Source organism: Pyrgilauda ruficollis, unplaced genomic scaffold (assembly GCF_017590135.1).
Source record: "Pyrgilauda ruficollis isolate IOZ18807 unplaced genomic scaffold, ASM1759013v1 scaffold37, whole genome shotgun sequence".
In the NCBI taxonomy this organism is placed as follows: domain Eukaryota; kingdom Metazoa; phylum Chordata; class Aves; order Passeriformes; family Passeridae; genus Pyrgilauda; species Pyrgilauda ruficollis.
The window spans coordinates 1,701,232-1,723,274 of NW_024525156.1; positions in this window are offsets into that span (position 1 = coordinate 1,701,232).

The window sequence follows — 22,043 nt, forward strand, 5'->3', positions numbered from 1 at the left end:
AACCCAGTTGTTGTTCATTTTCTTTTAAGAGAGAAACTGTCACTTTGATGTGTTATGAGTTTTCCACATTGAAAAGGCTTCAAAGCAAAATGGTTAGACTAGCTCGTGACTCCTGTCTTATAGCCCTTGTTAGATGTGAAAGAAAACCACAGTCTTCACTTTAACTTTGCCTCATGGGGCACAGAGAAAACTGCTGTTCATCTGACCAGGTTGAGGCTATATATAAAATACTAGTTCTTGTAACAAAAAATCTTCATTATTGGTATCTTCATGGGGTCAGACTGTGATGGGGGACACAGTGCATAAAGAAAGGAGGAATGGACAAACAGATAAAAGGGGTAGGAAAGAAAAGTTAAAAAAGCAATAATTTCTTGCTGTCTTTTCTCCAGTCTCCCTTCATCTGAAGACCAGGAGAAAAATAGTACACAGATCCTAAGGGCACAAGCAGTGCACTTATTTGGTCTGTGGCATTTAAGTAAAAAGGTGAGAGATTTTAGAAAGCTTTTCAGAGAAATGGCTCCCTAAGGTTCTGAGGGCATGGGTGGAAGAGTTCAAAAGGTAGAATTTAGAATGAATTTAAACTTCAGTAATTTGAAAATCCTTTGTAGGATGGTGTTGCCTTCATATTAGGAAGATGGTCATGTGAAAGAAAACTGAGGAGGTGTTTGAGGAATCCAGGCAGTTAAAGAACTGGAGACCACATTTAGTAGGCTCATCATTATGTTTTCAGTAAAGATGCTGCTGTATTATAGGGACCTTTTTCTGACTCAAAGCTCCCAGAAATATAGCTGTTACTATCAAAGGCTCTGGAAGTAACAACAACAACAGCAGCAGCAGCAATGGAATAATAATAATAACAGTAATAATAATTAATAATAATAATAATGGTAATAGAACAAAAGTCATATTCTGGTACAACCATCCCAAGAGGCTCTAACAGATGGAGGAGGAAAGAAAAATTAATCCCAAACCCCAACAGGATTACAAAAGTTAGGTTGTTTTGGTTTTTTTTTTTTTTCTGTCAGGAACAAAAAGTAAGGCTGAGATAAGTGTGCCAGGTCAAAATTCACTGGGTTTTATTGAATTGCATTGTGTTCTGTAACGTGTTGAAAGAATGACAACCTGCTGAAACTTGAAAGGCATACACTCTCCTTTTGACTGTAAATAGCTTATGTTCACTCACAAATGCACATTGAAGGAGAAAATGGAAACATGACCTATGGAATGGGCAGAAAAAAAAAAAAGAATATTCATTCACATTTTACTCTACATGTTACTTACCACACAAAAAAAAAAAATTGATTTTTTATTACATGGAAGTTTTTCATCAAGTATCACTCAGGAACACTAGTCTATATATACTTTTATCAATAAAAAAAAAATTTTGTAGCATTTACATTATTTTTCCAACTTTATTTTACATAGATAAGATTAGTAATTTTAATTGATCTTGCCAGAGCTAAAGAAAAAAAAAAACAAACAGAGGATATAAGGTTCGGTTAGGGAAGATGGTACAAAAGATAGCCTGAAGGTTAGTAACGATTTACCTGGTTTGCAAGACTGGCTTGGAGCTCACATATAAGTTAACATGTACATTTAAAACAGGAAGAGTATTTTATATCAAACAAAAGTGAGTGAAGCTGTACATAAATTGTATCCTGTATATGCAGTTCATACAGCGTATAAACTTGCACACATATCTCTATGTATAATATGTGAAATATTGAGGAAATTTGAATATGTTTTTTGTTTACCCAAGTCTGGAAGAAATTGGGATGAGAATGACTAGAATAGCTCATTTTAAGGAGGTTGTTATAATGAAATTATATTAATTAATTATGAATTATTTTCTTTCATTGGTAGCACAAAAACAAAGGTCAAATCTTCAAAGGTCAAATTACTTCAGATGAACAGACACATTGCTTTATATGATCCAAAAATAGGGCTTGCCATTTTGTATATTTAATGAAAAATAACTGTAAATTTAATTTTAAAGCATTCTAAAAAACTAAATTGAATATTCATGTTAAGAAATGTTAAAATGAAACTTCTCTCCTTGACAAGCCTAGCCCCAACCTCCCCCCAACCCTCAACACGCAAACAAGCAACAATAATAAAAAAGAAAAAGTAAACAAAAAAAATCCAAACAGAAAAAAAAAAAAAAAAAAAGGGAAAATTAGAAGGCTGGGGCATCAGAAATGAACATTTCATTAGACTGAACCAGGGTAATTTCTGTCAGACCATGTTTAACTTTAGTATAAAAGTAAAGAGGCTGTGAGGACTGCAACAGGAATAATGAAGGAAAATTTGAGCTTCATTGTGATGCTGTATGTACATGCCTTTGACTGGGAAACACAAATGAGGCAAATTTGCTGCCACTAATCTCCTCTGTACTTTAAAAGAGAAATTAAAAAGGGATCAGTGGATCTTCATGGCTGCTGGGAAGATCCACACCTTGGTGGCACGTCTTTCACTGACCAAAAAATATCTCGTGCTTAATCTACAGGGTATAAGGAAGAGTTGAAATCAAAGTGCATGGGACAAACTCTATGTCTGAACACAACATGATGAAGCACAGCTCTTTGTCTAGCCTTCTGTATGCTGAAATTACTCCTACATAGGGAGATAGCATAATGCCAGACAGTAACAGGTCTTTAACCGCCAGGGAAATATCTGACTGAAGGAAAAGTGGCCTCTGTGGTCAGTTTGCCAAAGACTGGTGAAGGAAAAATAATGTGCTGAATGTAACCAGGTGCCCCACTGCCTACTGAAGTGGAAGCAAAGCAGGTTTTTTGCAGCAGCTGTTAGTGGTACCAAGGTCACAGGTATGACACTGACACATTTTTCACACTGAAAACTGTGTGAATTTTAAAAGAAAATATTGTCTGGTACTTGGCAATAATTAACACTCAAAACAGTGTTTAATGTAATTAATATGTTGACAGTACCTTCTACAGTCAAAATATTTGTTTGGATAAATGAACCAGCTAAACACTAATTTATGTCATTGTGGTAGTGTGCTCCAGGCAGTGAAAGAATGGTGCCTTCTGCAATGCTAGCTGAGTGGAACAAATTCTGGGACTTGGATCTTCTACAATTAAAGCTTCAAGGGAATTTAAGGCACTAGCACTAGGCTCTGTTTCGGGCACAGTATGTTAACGAGATCATGGTGTTCATTAGGAGACCTTATGCCAGCAATGCACTTGACAGTCTAGCATGTCAGAGCACCATGAATAAAATAATTTCATTAAATAGCTCAGATGAAAATGACCGCTGATAAAGGTGAAGTATGAGCAGAGAAGAATCTGTAATGGAGTTGCATAGTGAGAAGGAACAAGGCAGAACCAGAAGTCAGATGGCGCATCATGAATAGTGTTATAGGAACCTGATGGTACTGATAGCATGAACATTTATAATCTTGTGCTTACATGGAGTTGCTGTAATATTATCTGGTGATGTATTGAGCTTTGAACTTGTTTTCTGTGGTTTATTTCATTTTTCAGTCTTACAGTTCCGCTCCTAACTGACAGAAACAGGACAGTTTTAATGTTTGTCCCATTTAGTAGCATAGATTAAAATGAAAAAAAAAAAGGGCATGTTCAGTGAGGTGAGAAGAGTTGGACTTCAAGATGATGTGTCAGTGCTTTCATGCTAGTCTAGGATTTGCAAGACATGGTTTATTCCCCTGACTGGTCACATGCTTCCCAAATAAACAAATTTCTAGGCTGATGCTCCATACAGAGATAAGTAGTGGAGTTGGGATGCTTAGGACATCTAATTAATCCTGTCTGAGTGCAGGACTAATGAAGCTTTTCTGACTTGTAGTAATAAAACTAGCTGCCATGTCTTATCTCTAATTACCTTTCTTCTCTGGCCGACCCCTTCTGACTAGCAAGTCTATGGAGAATGGGTTGCCAGGGATGTTTTCTCTTTCTATCTGTTCTCAGATTCTGACATTCCTTTTCTCAAACTATCTGGTTTTCTGCACACTCCTCAAAAACTTTTTCATGCAGGTCTCTGGGTGTGTCATTAACCCTTTGCTTTGGGTTGCTCTTTACTCCTCTCCAGATAATCTACCTCATCAGCTAAGCAGGCAGTCATGTTGGAGTAAAAAAAAAAATAAATAAATCAGATTTTATATCATCTCTCATGATCTTATGCATGGTCCAACTGTCTGGTGAAAAGATTACTTCCTCCGGTGAAGGGACTTCATCCAGCTCCTTTGCTGTGGAGCTTAGTGAGGGAGGCAGCAAAGTAAGAGTACAGCAGAGCTGAGCCCTTCAAATGTGTCCAGATAGATCTTGATGCAGCTTGTGAGTGATATGTTCAGAAAGAAGCAGTAACAGACAAAATGTGCCAGGGAACTTCACATACTTGTAGAAGGCTTTTCACAGTTTCACTATAAGATGCTTTGCTGAAATTCCTCCAAAGTCCTGTTTTGAAGTTGGCCAGCTTTATTCTTCTCTTCTCTGTCTGTGAAAGAAAATGTTGTCTGTTCTATTCTTTTACCACGAGGGAGTTACAAAGCTAAGATAAAAAATTGGTTTTGTTGTGATTCACAGTTAGTCCTTTGCTTGATCTTGAGAAGGTACAACTTTTTTGAAATGCATGGTTTGTTATGAATTTGGAACTGCTCATTGCTTAAAGCTAGCCTATTTTGTGATATGAAGCCTCTGTTCCACATGTCAAAAGAACAAAAAAAACCCTGTTTTTTTGTGTACTGTGTTTACTGATTGGTGCCAGCTGTATTATATGCTTGTCTACATGGGGAAGTTGGCCTCTGTGAAATGTTAGAGAAATACTATTTGACCTCAAAAGGTTCTTGACTTTTTCTTCAAAGATCTCTCCTCATGAGACCTTATTTGTAGTGTATTTTCACTGTTTGCCATAGGGGAAAAGAAATAGTCTTTTGTTATGTTTCCCCCACTATCTTGGAGCAAATTAAAGATAAGTTATGAATTTTTTTTCCAGCAAGACATCTTTTCTGCTTTGTCTTTGAGCACCTTTCTTCCACAGATCTTGCCTTCAACTGTTTTCTCATTTACACAGCTACTGAACTGTTCTTTTGAGAAATGTCTCAAAGCGGCATTCTTTTTCTCTCTTGGCATCTTTATTTTTCTGTGTATTTTCCTTAGAAAAATATAATTATGAAAGATCTTCGGTAGAAATAGAATCTAGCCAATATTCTAAAGGTCCAGAAGGGTTGCCAGGAGGTAATTATAGAATAAAACTCACCAAATTTCGACATTGAACAGCTATGAGAGATTTGTTCAGGACCCTCCATCTGCTGAAAAACTTGATTATTCCTTTAGAGAGTGGTAAAATCAATAGAACTGCACTGTTGTGAAACCACCTAAAATGAAAACAAAGCCTAGAAAAAGTAACCTGTTTTCAATTTACACTGTGTACTTAATTTTACCTTGAAGGTTTTTGTTACTAGGCCCCTTTCTGTAAACAAATGTAACCAGCAATTTTAATTTTTACTTCTGAAAATGTTTTTTCTTCTATGACAAACATCCTAACATAACTACACAGCGCAGTCATCTCATGCCACATTTTAAGAACTTGAGCTGACACTGAGCCGTTGCGTGGATCTCTCTGTAGAACATCACTATGCTGGGAAGAGATTCTTCCTCAATCACAGATTTCTGTACAGTCTGTGCAATCATATTCATTTGAGGGCCACGCTTATGAGGTGCAGAACTAATTACATCAGGTGTAGACTTGCTGTGATTCCGACATGCAATTCTTCACACTTAGCTCCATAAGGGACTAGCTGCAAGTTCTTCAGTTAGCATTCCATTTAGCACTACATAGCAACTGAACCCAGTAGGCTCTTGTATCTGGAAATCTAATAAATGTATTCTGTGTTGATTTAGTTTTGCTGCTATGTTGCATCAAAAACCTGCTTAACTTATTCCCCACTTGGAGTCCTGGATCTCTTTAATTAGAAATTTCACTATACAATGGACACAGTAGAACTGAGAACCTCTGAGATTTAGCGTAAGATAGATGATTCCTGCTGTGATTATGAAGTTGGATAATTCTTGTGAATGATCCCAGTCTTTGGGTTGTCATTTTTGTTGTAATCCTTCAAGAAATTTGTTCCCATTAGCTTATTAGTGATAGAAAATACTAATAAAAGCTTTGAAAATTTTTATTTGACCTCAAAGCAGAACTTAGGTATTATTTGACTGTATTTAAAATTAAAGGTATTATTTCACTGTATTTAAAATTAAATCACAGAACTTTGCTGTTTTGTGTGGCTTTTTACATGCATTTTATTTCAACTGAAAGAGTTAATAACTAGCATATGCCATGAGCTGCAGGAACTATGTGACACTGCTGAAATTTTCCAAAGCAACTGTCTCATTGCATATTTCTTGTCTGGAATATTTTAAAATCTATTTACACTGATATGCAGGTGTGAGCCAAAGTCTTTGCTTGGGGATCCTTCTCTGGGTCTTATGTTAGTGTATATTTATTAAAACCAGAAACTGACTGTGCCTGTCAAGGCCAAAGTGTCTTCAAGTGGCACGTGTCAGTGTGGTAGTAGGGTTGGTATGATGTATATTTTGGGATATAGAATCCCACTGAATTTATAAAAGACCTGAATTATTTTTCCTTACCTAATTAGCAATGACCACCTATCCTATATTTATAAGCACTTTTAAACTTTTTTTACTGTGATATCTATGAGATTAACCTTAATCAAGAGTTTCAAACTGCTTCCAACAGTGATTTTAGGAAGTCTTTTTAATCTAAACTAGATGTAAATGACAGGGAGTGTTCATTCACTCAGTTTTGACATCTCAGCTGGCTGGTATTAATTAACAGCCAAGACAAAAAAAAGCTTCTTAAATAATTGCTTAGGCATAATTGACCTGTGAACCAAGTCTGTTTTGGTGCAGCTGACAGAGTGCATAGGTTCTTGTTTGACACATATTTTTTCACATCAATAAGCCAGTATTTGGGTTACATTACTGTATTTTTTTTTGTTGTTGTTGTTTTATGACATGCTGCAGATATAAACTAAAATATAACTAAAGAAAAATACCAACATTTGTAGAAATTATTTAAGGTATACCATTTTACCAGTGCAAGGATCAGTTTCCTTAAATTGTCATCCAAATTCTGATTTCCTATTTTTCATGGACTGAAAGCAGTAAAAAAAATAGACTGGTGACTGTAGTCATGTAACAATTTCTCAGAGAGCGACTCTCAGAAAAATGTTATAAAATATGGTATACAGGTTGGAAGTGCGTGTTAGAAGGTTCAGGAGAAGGTGGGGAGGGAAAGGATAGCTTGTGAGTAGAAACTGTAGGGAAGATTTACTGTATTAATGTCACATTTGAATGTTTCTTCAAAGTAGACAAGTTCTTGATTTTTGGGATTTTTCCTATTAAATATATTGTTACTTATTTTACTGACATCATGATTAGTCTTACTCCAATGCAAGTATGAACTTTTACTTCTTGGGGAAAAAAAAAAAGTAATTTATTTAGGTTTAAGGTTTTCAGAAGAAGATGAGTTGGAGAGAAATTTCTCAGAGCCCATAGCAACACCATGAAATTACATTACTTAAAGTAAATTATAAAAGCATAAGAAGATTTTCTTGTATTGCTAAATGATTAGTCTTAAATTTGTTATTTCTCCCCTTTTTTTCTTACAATTTGAGAGTATTGGGAAGTGGCATGCTCAAATGTTAAGAATTGTCTAAGAGAGGAAAATATAAGCTTTGCTTGTGTGCTGATAAGCTGATAGGATACCATATCCATGAAAATTACTGAAACAGACTGATGGGACTTTAACTCTCATGTTACAGGGCCTGAGAGAGGTTGTTTTGCTGAATAAGGTAATTTTGGGATGAAAAGCTAAAAAATTACTTGGAAGCTATAAATTGGTTTATGTGAAGCTGTGAGCTGCTCTACTACCATACAGACACTGAGCAAAGGGCAAAGAAATCTCTTTATATATATTTCGACATTGTCAGTATTGGAAACAACTGCTGAACCTGCTAATGCCAGCTTATTCCCACATTGTAGAAAACCAGTAATTTAAAATAATTGGCATTTTGTAAGATAGATTGATTTTCTTCTATTTTTCTCGTTGTTTACCTGCTGTGAGCATAAGACTGTTGGGGTTTTCTTCAATCAAGAAGCTTCCAGTCACTCTCCAGGTCTGTCTGTCTCTCCCTGTCTCTGTCTCACACATACACATGCACACTCAGAGAATATCTGAAAATTACTAGTTCTGCCATCAAGCCAAGGAGGCTGCAACACTTTAATTTGTAGCCTGCTCTCCTTTTCATACCAAAGTCAGAATTTCAGGTAAAAGAGCTGTCTATCAATTTTGCTGTTTCAACTTGCTTCTGAAATGAACTTCCCGTCTCTGGGGCAGCTGCCCATTGCAGGGATGTCTTTTGGAAGAAAGAGAAATGTGCCAAAACTCAGTAAACAACATAGCAGTCCTTCTTTCAGTGACAGTGGAATCTTCTCTAACACAGACAGTTTGAGATCTGACAAAATTAAGATCAAATTACATCAGTATTCAGCAGGTTGTCCATAGAACCTCCCTAAAAAAAAAAAAAAGGAAAACCAATAAACCCCAGAAAAACAACAAAACAAATAAACAAACAAACAAAAAAAACAAAACTCCCACAACCTCTTTTGACCTTCTAAACCCTCCAAGAAAACACAATGCTAAGAAGATTTAGTTATTTAATTTCACTGACCAGTGAAATCAGTTTCCTCCTGCTCAGTGATTTTAAGGAAATTTATCTCTTATATAGTTTGTGGTTTGCTAAAATATAAGAACATAAATATGGGGGGGTTTTTAAAATTTATAAACAAAAAGCATCACAAAAAGTACCTTAAATCTTAGATTTAAGAAAATAATAACATTTAGGTGGGGTGAAATAAAATAAAATCAGTGACTGTCTGTGGTTTATTCTGTTATAAAGGAAGCAGCTGAAATTCTGCAATTTTACTGCTATCAGAATTTAAGTAAGTGTTAGAATTACTCCAGATTTCTGAGTGTAGCAAAATGTTAATTTTAGACCAAATACAGTACTGTGAGATTACACAGACCAAAGGAAGTTTGGAGGCTGTCCCTAGTCAGTGAAACCACTTTATTTTATGTAGGTGAAATCCAGCACAAATTTGGTAGAGTCACACTATTCCCCCCTCCTCTTAGCAGCTGCAAAACCTAGATCCAATATCCTGGTCAAAAATAAAAATATATCTACTTGAACTTCAGTCACCAAATAAAGTGAAGTTTGAGAGTTCTGTCTGCTCTTTTGTTGTACAAAAAGTCAGGAAATATTTGTTAATTTCTTGTATAGGCTGTATATCATCCTAATGGGAATTGTTTTATGCACTCACTGTTGCAATGTATGTGGATTGTTTAAGAAAACTGAGCTCTAGATAGTCTATTTAAGTTATAAATAACCTGGTTTTATTAGCTTCATATTAAACTTACTCAGCCTGGACCATAAGAAGAGTATCAGCTTTCTGAGAATCAGATGTCAGGTACCAAATGGAGTACACCTTCCCTTCCTCAGATTGAACAGTCCCATCATCTACTTTTAACTCAGACCAATTCTACCAGCTGTAATTGATTGAATTTCTGTCCATTTCCCTGCCCCCATCTTTCCCTAGACTCAGTACACACAACTTTTGAGATCCAGAAGAGCTTGAGTCCGTGAAGGAGATTTCTTGGAGTCAGGCACTGGGAAATGGCATGACTTATTTCTGCAGACTAAAACTTTAATATTTGCAAAATTTCAAGTAAGATATATGAGAACATAAAATTTAGCTAAATACTAATATACAATCATTTTATTTGGACTTGAGCAGTACTATGCTAATGTGAAATACAGCACATATTAATAAAATACCAAGGGAAGAATAAGGAATTATGCAGAGTGGGTGGGGTTATGAAACAAATAACATGTTAGAATAGCTGAGGAGTGTCTAAGGGTCATAGAAATTAAAATGTATGATTTTAAGAGAAGCTTTGAATAACTGATAGGAATAGATGGTTACTGCTTGTTAGCAGAGACAGGAGGGAGAGGATGACACTGCACAGATGCTTTCAGGATGTGAATGTAGATGTCTTAGGGGCACCTTGAGATAGCTGGGGGATGTCCAGTCATAAATATTTGAGGGTGACGACTTTGTCCTAGATGAGTAATATGTAGTGCAATGAATGGGAATGGCGGGGGAATGCCTTAGTGCCAGGAAAAGATAAAATGTCCTTGGCAGGCTCCTGCAGTCCTTGTCAGGCTCCAGTACTATAGCTGGGAAAGAGTCAGAGCTGAATGGACAACTGGGGCAATTGTGCCCTGTGGTCAGTAGAGGACACACACAGGTCAGAGTGACCAGTGGAAGAAGCTGACCAGTTTACTGTGCAGAGAAGTCTGGGCTGATATGAAGCATTTCTCAACTACTGTCCCATCTATGTCTGCATACACCTTCCAGATGATTCTTGTCTGTCAAAACAAAAGGGAAATAGCAAGATCTGAGCTCTCTGGCATTTTGGGGATGTCAGGAGTGAAAATGCAGGCCAGCAGCATGCCTGTCATTCCATGCTAAAAGTCATAAAGGCAGATCAACCTGCATGTGTGAATATGCTGCAATGTGTCTGAGAGTTGGAAATTTAGTTGTTTTCTTACTTCATAGCTTTGTAACTGCTACACTGTCAATTTGAAGTGATTTTGGAAATGTCACTATTGTATCTAGGAAGTAAAATGGGATTTATTTAGTTTTGATATCCTCTAATTGTTCATGAAAACATATATCAAGCATCTCTAACTTGTTAATTTCAGAAACTTGTGATCTTTTGTATGCACATGGATGCAAGGAAATGATGGGGATTTTTTTTGATGGGAAAAATTCTATTTAAGTATTAAATACCAGAATAATAGCTCAGTACTGGGACTGAATCTGCTATATTATCAAACAATGTAAACAAGGATAATTTATAAAAAAAATGGAAAGGCTCTATGAGAAATTTGGTAGTATACTATTCCTAACAATAAAACTGGAAAGGTAAAGAAATCTTTAAAGAGCAAATAAAACCCCTCAAAAAACCCCCAATGTTTATTAAAGCATTATGCTTGTGTTTTCATAGAGAGCCCTTAGACATGAAGGCAGAGTTTAAATGCTGGTCCTTCATTCCTCTAGGGGATGAAGAAGAACTAAGCCCCCAAGTCAGCAGGGCCAACTATACCTTGTGAGTCATGATCATGCACTGGAGTTGTCCACAGCTATTACAAATTGGTGATTAGTCTCTTCTTAGCTTAATCAAATGATTAATAAGTGGTGCTGATCAAATGGCATTCTAGAAGCTAACAGTATGATATCCAAGCCTTTTGATGGGCTTCCAGGCAGATTGGAAGCCCATATATTTCCTCATGTATTGCGTAGGTCTTGAAAGCACAAAGTTGTCAGGCTCAAATGATTAAATGTTTTTATCCAGCTCCACTGTCCTTCTCTGCTGTTAAATTGTTCATTAACAATTTAGGAGCATGTAGCTTTCAAGTCGATATAAGGGAATATTTTTTAAAATCTTGATTTACTATCATGTCTGAACATGGTAAACCATTCATTTTTATAAAAGGGCAAGGATATATCATCAGAAATCTCTATATTTTTGCTCCAAAAATATAATTTGTCATATTTTTCAACACATATAAGTCAGTAAAGCTTTAAACCATTTTTTGTTCTGCCAGTGAGCATTAGCTGAAAATCTATTCCACTTTTAACTGGAATAAAATAAAATGCATGGAAAAAACTGAGTTCTATACACTATGTTTGCTGTTTGAAATGTCTGAGAAAATAAAATAATAAAACAATAATTTCTGGACATTGAGAAGCCACAGCTACTACATAACAGGGTAGTATCAGGTCCATTTTTATAACACTGGGTTGAATTTTTCAGCAGATATATACTGATGATATTAACCTGAAATGAACTTGTGTTTGATTTCTCAAGCTTTTCAGTTTTTATAACTTTTTGCATCTAAACCAAATAGATGCTTTCTAGTACATCTTCTGTTTCCCTTTTACTTCCATCTCTCTCAATCACCCTAGCTATATGTTATTTGGTGGTAGAAATATTAGTAGAACTTAGGTCTTGAGTAATTCTGAACAAATTAGTAAAAAGTGTATGAAAAGGCCAGATAATAGATGGTGTTTCTTGTCTTTATTTGCACACAGAGTTGAATATGTGCCAAAGTCTTTGCTGTGATTGTGCATTTTTAGAATAAAACCAACAGAACTACCAGATGGAATAAAATACAACTGACTCACCCAGCACCAAATAATAAGCATATTGATTTTCAAGGCTGCATGTTTTAAACAATCTAAGATTGTGGTGGTTTTTATGTTTGAGATGATTTATAAATACGAATCAATTAGAAGAAGCTACATCTTTCCTACATTGAGGTGTTTAAATGAGAGGTAAGATTCCTGTGACTTAGGTTACTGTCTCTGTCACACCTATTCACCCTGAACTCTTTCCATAGTTGATGACCACCAATCTAGTCAAGAAAATACAAGCTACGAGTTGCCTTACCCCAAAGTAGACATCTGAAACAGACCTGATGAGCCATTTATTAAACAAGGCTGTTTCTCTTGTGTGTCTCTAAGGAAAACACATCTTGAATAAATTAGTTGTAAACATTTACCTCAAGTGTTTAAATTAATCAGAGATGCGGAGTATACGGTTCTGTCAGTGGGGTGACAAATGTCCTTATGTAGATACATGTTTCTTCTATCCCCAAATGGAAGCACTTTTGATAATCAGTTTTGTAAACCAGGCTAGGTACTGAAATTCTGCATGACTGAAGCTACACAGTTCCTTCTTCCATGCAATCACTTTTTGTAAAAAAAGCACACTATATGAAAAATGCAATCACTTTGCACCAAGGTGAATTTCATGTCATTGTTACACAGTATTTTTTGCCCAGATTTTGTGAAAAGTATGACCACAGAACTATTTTTATCCCATTTTGGCAACCATGAGACCACAGCAAGTGAAAGAATTTATTGAAAAGATGTTTTTAGATCTCTCTTCTTACCTTTATTTCACGTTGTACTAATACCAGTTGTTGCATGGAAAAAAATTTAAGGTTACAGTTGAAGTAGAGAGAATGATTCCCTTTGATTTCAATGAGCTTTGGGTCAGATATAGTTCTAATTTGTATGAAAATAAATGCAAATTTACAGACATTGTTTACACATCTCTTAAAGAAGGAGTTTCAACACCACTTCAGGAGTATTATTAAAATTAAATTATATTTTTATTGAAGGTCCTCAAAGGGATCTTGATTACATATCATTTACCCTATAAAAATTAAAAGAAGCTCATTGAAGGTCCATCTGAAAAGTCAGTCTTCTGTAGAATTATCTTCTAAGTGAATGTCTAGTAAACACAATTAAATTGTGTTGTGTTTTAGAGTAGAAACTCAGAAATATTAATACGGTTGCACACCTTTAGGTTCTGACTTCATTGATATTGTAAATATCAAGTGACAGTATAGTTTTCAGCAGAGACCTTCATTAGAGTAAGAGGGATTTGGGATACTCTGTATAAATGACACCAAATGGAAATTACTTATCGGGTTTAATTTAAATATTAGCTGGCAAATCTGCAGTCTAAGAGATGCAATATATCAAACAAAAAAAGGAGTAGCTAAAGGGCTGAATTTCTGAACAGCATCCGTATAAACCATGTTTTTGCTTTCCAGATTGCACAGCAAGAAGGAAAAAAAAAACCAGCTAATGAGAAAAATACTGCTGGGGAAAAAAAAAACAAAGAAGAAAGCAAGCAATGAGAAAAAAAAAATAAATCAACTTTTCTGAGCTTCCTAGATGTCTTTTAAAGATGGGGAGGGGCATGGACCTAAGCAGGGACTCTTGATTTCAGGTAGAAAGTAACTATGTTTGATGGATTATACAGATCTTCATAGCCTCTTTTAAACTCCCCAGTCACCTTTCTTCTGTTTTATTTTTTTTTAATCAAGTCACTCAGAATTCTGTATTGAATTTATTTATATATCACAGCAGAAATTTGGATTTTTTGTAGGTTTTTCTTTTTATTAATATTGTTGTTAACAAGAAAAACCTTCTTTTGTTCAATTTTTAATGAAATGAGCACTCTCAAGCCAACTTAAGCATTGTCTTTTTTCTTTTCTAGTAACCTCTGAGGTTTTCCCTGTCTGCCTAGGCTTAATGTAACTTGCAAGCATCTTGCTTATGTCAGAATTATATTTTGTCTTACTGTTATGCACAAGCATGCAAAGAGACAGTTACCTAACTTGACCAGCACCTAATTCTGGCACATGAATGGTGTTGCATGTACCATTTTTTTTATTTTTCTGTTTATAAATTAGGTTCCTCCAGTTTCTTGATGAAAAAACAAAAAATCCCATCCTGTATGAATATTTAGCTTCATCAGAGTTTTCCCTCAATTCACATGTCATCTGTGGTTTGAAAATTTAGACACAACTTGCCAAGTTTAGCAAATGTTTCTACTAAGTATTTACTTTGTTTTGCCATGCAAGAAGGTGTGCATAAAGAAACATTGTTTTGGCATTGTGATGACCTAGAAGTGTATATATTAGCCTTGTTAGCTGACTTTTTTATGTACATGGCCTGAGATGCTATCCTTTTCATGGCTGTTGAAATGAAGAATAAAAACATTAGACAGCAGGAAATCAGAAATCCTTAAAACTCCCCAGTTGCATCACCTGCAGCAGATATTTTCAGTATCACCAGTAACACTGCTTAGGATTGCAAAATATATTTCTGAAATGTAATGCTGAGAAACTTTGTGTCCCCTAAGCTGAACCCGCACAACTATGACAGATGTTCACCAGCTGGGGGACATGATTTTGACATGTGTGTGTTGAAAGAAATAAGAAAGTGAAGTTTTTCCTAGTGTGATATTAATGAACAAGGAGAGCTGAAGCAGTTGCAAAGAAATACTAAAAAAATCTATATCATGTTTTGAGACGTTTTTTCAGTTTCAAGCTGATTAAATATGATCATTCAGACATTAATATTTTTCAGTACAATACATATACACTTAAAACACAACATTTACCAGTTTGGAGAATTTGACTGGATTAAGAATAGTTTTTATTGGACATTATATAGTGTTTAAGGAAATTAAGCAACATTTGACCAAAATTCTTAAATCATTAATAACAATTTCCTATTGATTACTAGTGTAGAAAGGCTTTTCAGCACTTTTGTTTTTTAAAGTGTCTCTTCTCTCTAGAAGTCCTTTAGATCAGACAGTCCTCTACAACTCTGTGAAGAAAGCAGAGTACCTCACTTCCAAAGAGAAACCCAAAGACTTGAGAAGCAATTTCTTCCTGCAAGGTGTTTGATAATTCAGAAACAATTTGTATTGTTCAATTTGTTGAATTTAACAGATCTTGCTCACAATTTGACCACTACTAAGAGATACCCCTCTCTCTCTCTCTTAATATTGAGTCTGTATGAATTTTCCAACCTCTGTAATTCTATTTAGTTTATGAACTCAGTGTATTTTTTAGCTGGCATTAATTTTCTCTAATTCAAATTCAATATAATAATTTAAGAAGCCGGGAGCCAAATTCTGCTGCCCTTTGAGCCTCAGTATATGATAGATTATGGTTTAATTCATAATTTAAAGGGGCAACTCTTTTTAAGAAGCCACAGCTGATCAAATAAACACCATAAAATAGCAGTAAGATGATATGTGTCTGTAAATGTGTGAGATGGAGGGTTTAAATAAAACCTCTACTGATGAAGTTTAAGCTAGCATGCTTTATCTTTACAAATGTATGCACAGACAGCTAAAGTGCCTTAAATTTTAAACAATTACTTATTATGCTGCTCTAGCTTGACTGCATTTCATCATCTGTTAATAACTTTCTTCATGCTGAAAGGCACAATGTCAACATTATTTATTACTGAAAAGACTGTACTTGCCACAATCTGTAATATGAAAAGGCCAAGCTCCCTATATTCTGCTCCAAATTCAGGAGTAATTCTATTTCATCAAGCTTTATCTTTTTATAGTTCTTTGGGTTTTTTTCTTCACAGTGTTTTTCACAGTTTTCTTCACAGAATTTGGGAAACTTTATCAATTGGCCATTTCATTGAAAGGTAGATATTCATTTATAGCTGGACTCATCTATTAGGTTTGTGATAAGGAAAAGCTAAAAAGCACAGCCTTTAGTGTACTGCCAGAATAAAGAGATCCAATGTGATTTTGTTTAGTGCACAATATTTTGATCTCTTTTGCTATTTTATCCCCTTACAAACTCTTGTCTTTCAAAAGTTAAAAGTACATATGAACTGTAATGACTGAAGAAGGTAAAATATATATCCTTTGTATTCTTTACATATTGAATCTGCCATTGTTCAATAAGGTGTCTTACTGAAAAAAACAGAGCAAAAGTCAAAGTGTTCTGTGAGCACTGGGAGATGATGGCTCAACAACTGTCATTTCAATGCCAGTTTATCTACCTCATTTGGATGGCTCTCTGGGATTCCAAATAACCAATAGGACTTTATTTCTGTGCTAGGGTTTTATCTTCCAAATGTGGATACAATCAAAATTTACTAAACTCACTTGCCCAAATGGTGTTTAAAAGAATTAATCACTTTAATCCCTAGAAATTACTTTTCTATCAAGACTGGTTGTCAAATGTAAGGATTTCATTTTGCCCTACTTGCTACCTCAAAACATAAAATATAAAGCCTCATAAAGAAGGAATTGTGAAATGCAAATCTGATTCGCATTTTACTGTTCAGAGAATCATAGTGCAAGTCACAGCAAATATTCATTTTGGCCAATATGCTGTATCTGGTGGTGTCTACTAGTGGGTGTAGGTGTATCCCTGGTGCACGAACTTCCCTTGGGATACTTTTTAAGGTCTTGGCGGGCAGTGATTTATCTTGGAGATTCTCTGGGTTACTGTACTTAACGCTCCCAGTGTATATGTCCTCTGGAATGTGATTGATGTGTTTTGAATCTGTTTATAAATTTAGTCCTCACTAGTCCTGCAACGACTTCCTCTGCTAAAACTTGTGCGCCATATATGCACACAGCTGATGTATTCCAGTGTTTCCCTGAAAATATTTATAACTATGAACAGTTACTTCAGTAAATGTTTGCTACTTTCTTTTTTGCCTTTCAACACTGCAGCATGATAAAGTCTAAAATCTTTTTATAAACTTTTATACAGCTACAGACAATTACTGCTTTCTGAGACCTTTTCCAAATATTTTCTTCTATTTTTTAACTAGTATGGATTTTTGAGGTGCACTTGTTTTTTTTTTTTACAGATGACCTACATTTTTTCCAAACAGTCCTCCTACCACCAGAAGCTGTTATCTGTTATTTTTTATTAGTGTTTTACTTTTTCTGTTTTTTCTTTTTTCTTTTTTTTTTCTTTTTTTTTTTTTTCCCTCATAAATATTATAGCTGAATAATGGCTGGATAGAGACTTTTCATGGAGGAGGAGAGAGGGGAAATTTTCTTATGAAGTTACATGATATTGAGTTTAATTGAGACGCAAAGTCAATTTTTTGTTCTATATCCCTTTCAACACTTGTCTTTTTCATAGGTTAATTCAGAGCCATGGTGTTCTACACTTTGCATAACTTAATTCCAGACTTTAACAAATTAACACTGTGGAAAACATAATTGTATGGACTCCTGCAATTCATTTTAAAGTACAGTTTCATTATCATGAAACTGCATTCAGAGATCATGCACTTAGCAAGTGGGCTTTTGATGGCTTCAGATTTCAGAAAGCCAGGTAGGAAATAGAGCCTTAATACTTCTCAATAGGATCCTTATTTACATTTCTAATGACTGGCTGTGATTTGTCTTAACTGGCATCAGTAGAAAGGGGCCAAAACCAGAGGAAACAATGAGAGCATTTCCACATTAATTTCCTGGTATTAAATTTATGCAACCACTTTGTATGTGTTTTCATACTTATATGAAAATTTTTAATGTCCAAACTGAGAAATATGGTAATGAATTCAATTAATGTGGAACAAAAAATGAGGATATGAATTTCACTATGATAAATCTGAAACTTAAGTCTCCACTGCATTTTCAAGATGACACATTTTTAAATATTAACAGAATATATCATAAATATGTACAAGCTCTCTCTATATTTTTCTAGGCATTTAAAATTCAGTGGTGCTAAAGCAAACACAGGAAAAAGGTTCTGAAGGATCAGTGGTTCATTGGCAGTGAAAAATAGAAGGGTAAAAAAAAGTACATATGCTTATGTTAACTCAGTCTTGGACATAAAGATAAGTATTTTATTGAATTTGCATGTAGTTCTCTGTGCTGTTGAAAAGCCTTTATTTCTAAAGAAATATCCTTTATACAGCAAAAGTGTGTTATCTCTGAGACAGATGAAGTAAGTTGAAGGGAAGAGACAGCTTGCCTTAGTCTTATCAGCCATCTCTTCAGAAGTGACTAATGATTTGAAGGAACCTTGGTGATTTTAGGGGGTGTGTTGCTCAGTATTACTAGAAACTATACATGCTTGGACATGCACATGACCAAACTGTGACAACTTAACAAAGCTTGTCCTTTAAGTATTCCCTACTGATTAGGTGTAGACTAGGCTTGAGGAACAGGAAAGGTCTTCAGCACACACAATTGAATGACAATTTGGAAGTTTTCCAAACTGCCCATTCTATGATCGTGCAGCAGGAACGTGGACTTCTGTGAAGCTGGGCAGCCACACTGTTTCAGACAAGGCAGAGGACTAAATGTGCATTACTGCACAGCACTCATCAGGTGTGGAGAGTACCTCACCCCTCCTAGGGAAGGGTTCCTTCCTTTAAGAAACAGCCTGCTAAGCCTCAAGGGCACAGGAGTACAGTCCAAGGATAAAGACAAGCTTTCTTGAATGCTGTGCCTCCACTTAGTTTTGAAACACTTCTAACAGTTTAACTGAAATATTACATGAAATGTCTTAAAAATGAAGCCACAATACGCAAAGTTCCAGTGACTTCTCAGCTGGGGCTTGCTGACAGGGTAAATACTATACCATCCAGTGTGGCACATGCTTTGCACTTAGTTGCACTAGATGAAGTGTTGAAGCTCACCACATCCCTTTTGGTGGGACTATGACTATATTTGGCCCTGTTCACCCTCATCAGCAGACCCACAGTTTTCACAGATGAGGTAAAAAATAAAATAAAACTTTTCACTTTAAAGTACAAACTAGTTTCTCTAATAAGACAATTTCAAACTGGGGAGTCTGATTTTTTCCCTCATTACTCCAATCTCACTCTGGGGTAGACTTTTTGAGTTCTAAAGAGCTATTATTGATTCACATACTGGCATATATGAAGAAAAGCTAGGCCCAGAGATTGTTCTTTGCCAATGTCAGATAACATTTAAGTGCTGCCACCAACTAATAATATGTGCTCACAAAAAGGTTCAGGCTGCTGGAATAATAGATAATTACAGCCACAATTGTCCAAGCAAAGAAATATCCAAATCTCCTGTAGGAAACCATGAATACATTGGGACCCATGAGTACAAAATTAAATGCCTGGCTTCAATAAATATGGAAAGAAAACTTCTTAAAAGTTTAGAATGTCATTAGTGTGGGATCTTTTGAAGGATTTTTTTCCTTCTACTTTCTCCAAAGCACACCTATTTAAGGCTCAGAACAATCCAGGGGACTGCTGCTGCAGTGTGTGGGTAGAGTTCAAAATGCAAAAGCTCTCTTAATTTCACAATGAAAGTGGAAAATAGAATTTCTGACGATTTTTCAAACATAGCACTTTCTTTAGGACAATGTCTAAAGGTGAAAATATTACTTCAGCAGCTTCCTATTTTTTAAAAAACTTTTGAAATAGCCATGAAAAAGAATAATAATGGCTTCTACTTTCAAGGTGAATTGCATATAATCTTTTTGTTTTGTACTATAGTTCAAATAGATCTGTTCATTATTTTAGTTTTTCCTCAGGGTTCCTGAAGTGATGCTTAATGTCATCAAAAGAATAGCAAAAAGAGGGACAAAAATGTAAAAAAAAAGAGGTATAGAATCATAGAATAGAGTCACAGAAGATCCTGTGTCAAAAGGGACCTACGAAGATCATCAAGTCCAACTCCTGACTTCACAAAGGGCAACGTAAAAGTTAAATCATGTGTCTTACACCATTGTCCAAATGCTTCATGAACAGCTTGAAGCCATTACCATTTCCTTAGGAAGACCATGCTGGAGCAGGCTCCTGGAAGGGAACATTGGAACCATGGAATGATGAGCCCAGGGTAGAACAGTTTTTCTGGCAGGGCTTGTGACCCTGTGGGTGACCCACATGGAAGCAGGCTGTTTTTGAAAGACTGCATCCTATGGAAAGGGATTAGAACAGCTCATGAAGAACTGCAGCCTGTGGGAAGGACTCATGCTGAAGAAATTGATGGAGAACTGCCTTCTGTCAGAGGGACCCAGCACTGGAGCAGGGGAAGGACTCCTCTCCCTGAGCAGCAACATAAACAACCTGTGATGGACTGACCATAGACCCCATTCTCCATGACATAGACACCAAGAAGGGTAGGGGGAAGGTGTTTTTTATATTTGGTTCACTTATTATTATCATGCTCTGATTTGATTGGTGATAAATTCAATTACTTTCCCCAAGTTGAGTGTGTTTTGCCCATGACAATCCTTTCTCCTTAATCAATGAATTATCTCTCCCTGTCTTAATTACAGATCATGAATCTTTCATTATATATTCTCTCCCCATCCATTTGGAGGGGAAGTGATAGAGTAGATGTGGAGGGTACCTGGCATCCAACCAGGTCCAACCCACCACACAGTTACTGCTCTACCACTGTCCCACTAGGACTATCTCCTCCTCAAAGCATGGCTCATGTTAGTCCCAGCCCAATTTGTCTTTGATGAAGCTGTGTTGGCTAGCCACTGATGTCACCTTGTTCTTTGTGTGCTTCCAAGCCATCCTCTGGCAGATGAGAAGGGCAAGAGCCTTCTTCCTGGAAACCTGCCAGAAGTCTGCAGTTCAGGAGCTGCTTTTGATTCTTCCAACAAAATGTGAGAAATCTTCCTTGGAATGGGGAAGAAATGGACAAATAACGTGATGAGAAACTTTGCTCTTCATAAGAACAAATAGAGCAAGTGTGCATCTCAGACTGAACCACCACCGTGTCCACAATCCAAAGCCATTTCTCCATGGCCTCCAACATGGTACTTCCAAAAGAATGCAACAGCCTCCCAAAGGACATCAGACCCTCCCCTTCCCTCTGTGCAGAAGAAAAGGCACCTCTCCACATTCCAGGGACAGGGGACAGGGAAGAAGAGCCTTTGCAACTTTTAACAATAGCCAGTTGTTTTATGGAGTGCAGGCAGAGACCTTGTGCAGGCTGACTGAGCCTCCTTTTCCTGCTTTGACCCCCCCTCAGCCACAGCTGAGTGCCGGTGGGCATGCTCCTTGAAGGGTGCCAGGTAAGAGGGAAAGATCACTTAGGACCCCAACCCTCATGGAATGTTGTTACTACCATCTTGTCTTGGGCATGGGATATGGAGAAGACTCATGGGCTCATGAAGGGAGGTGGAGCACGGTCCCTGTGTACAGGGGCCATGGGAGTAGTTCCTGGGAGAAGCACAAAGAAAAAAGCCACTTCCCACAAGTAGAAAGTGGAATCAGAGGAGGTGGAACATCAGAGGAGGTGGAACACCACTCAGAATCCCATGAGAATATTTGTGGTTTCTCATGAGACCAATGGTGTGCAGTAAATGGAAGTGGCTCTACTGGACAGCTACATGGGGCCCAGGTGTGTCGGTGTGCCAAAATCATCCATGTGAATGATTGCCATATGACTGATGGTGTGGAGTCCATGAATATGGATCCACCAAGGAACAGTGGTGTGTTGTGTTGTGTCAAACCATCCGAGAGCTGCTTTAGGCCCATGCATATTACCAATCAAAGAATGGCGAGTCCATGAATGCCAATCTGACACAAAAGGACATGGAGCCC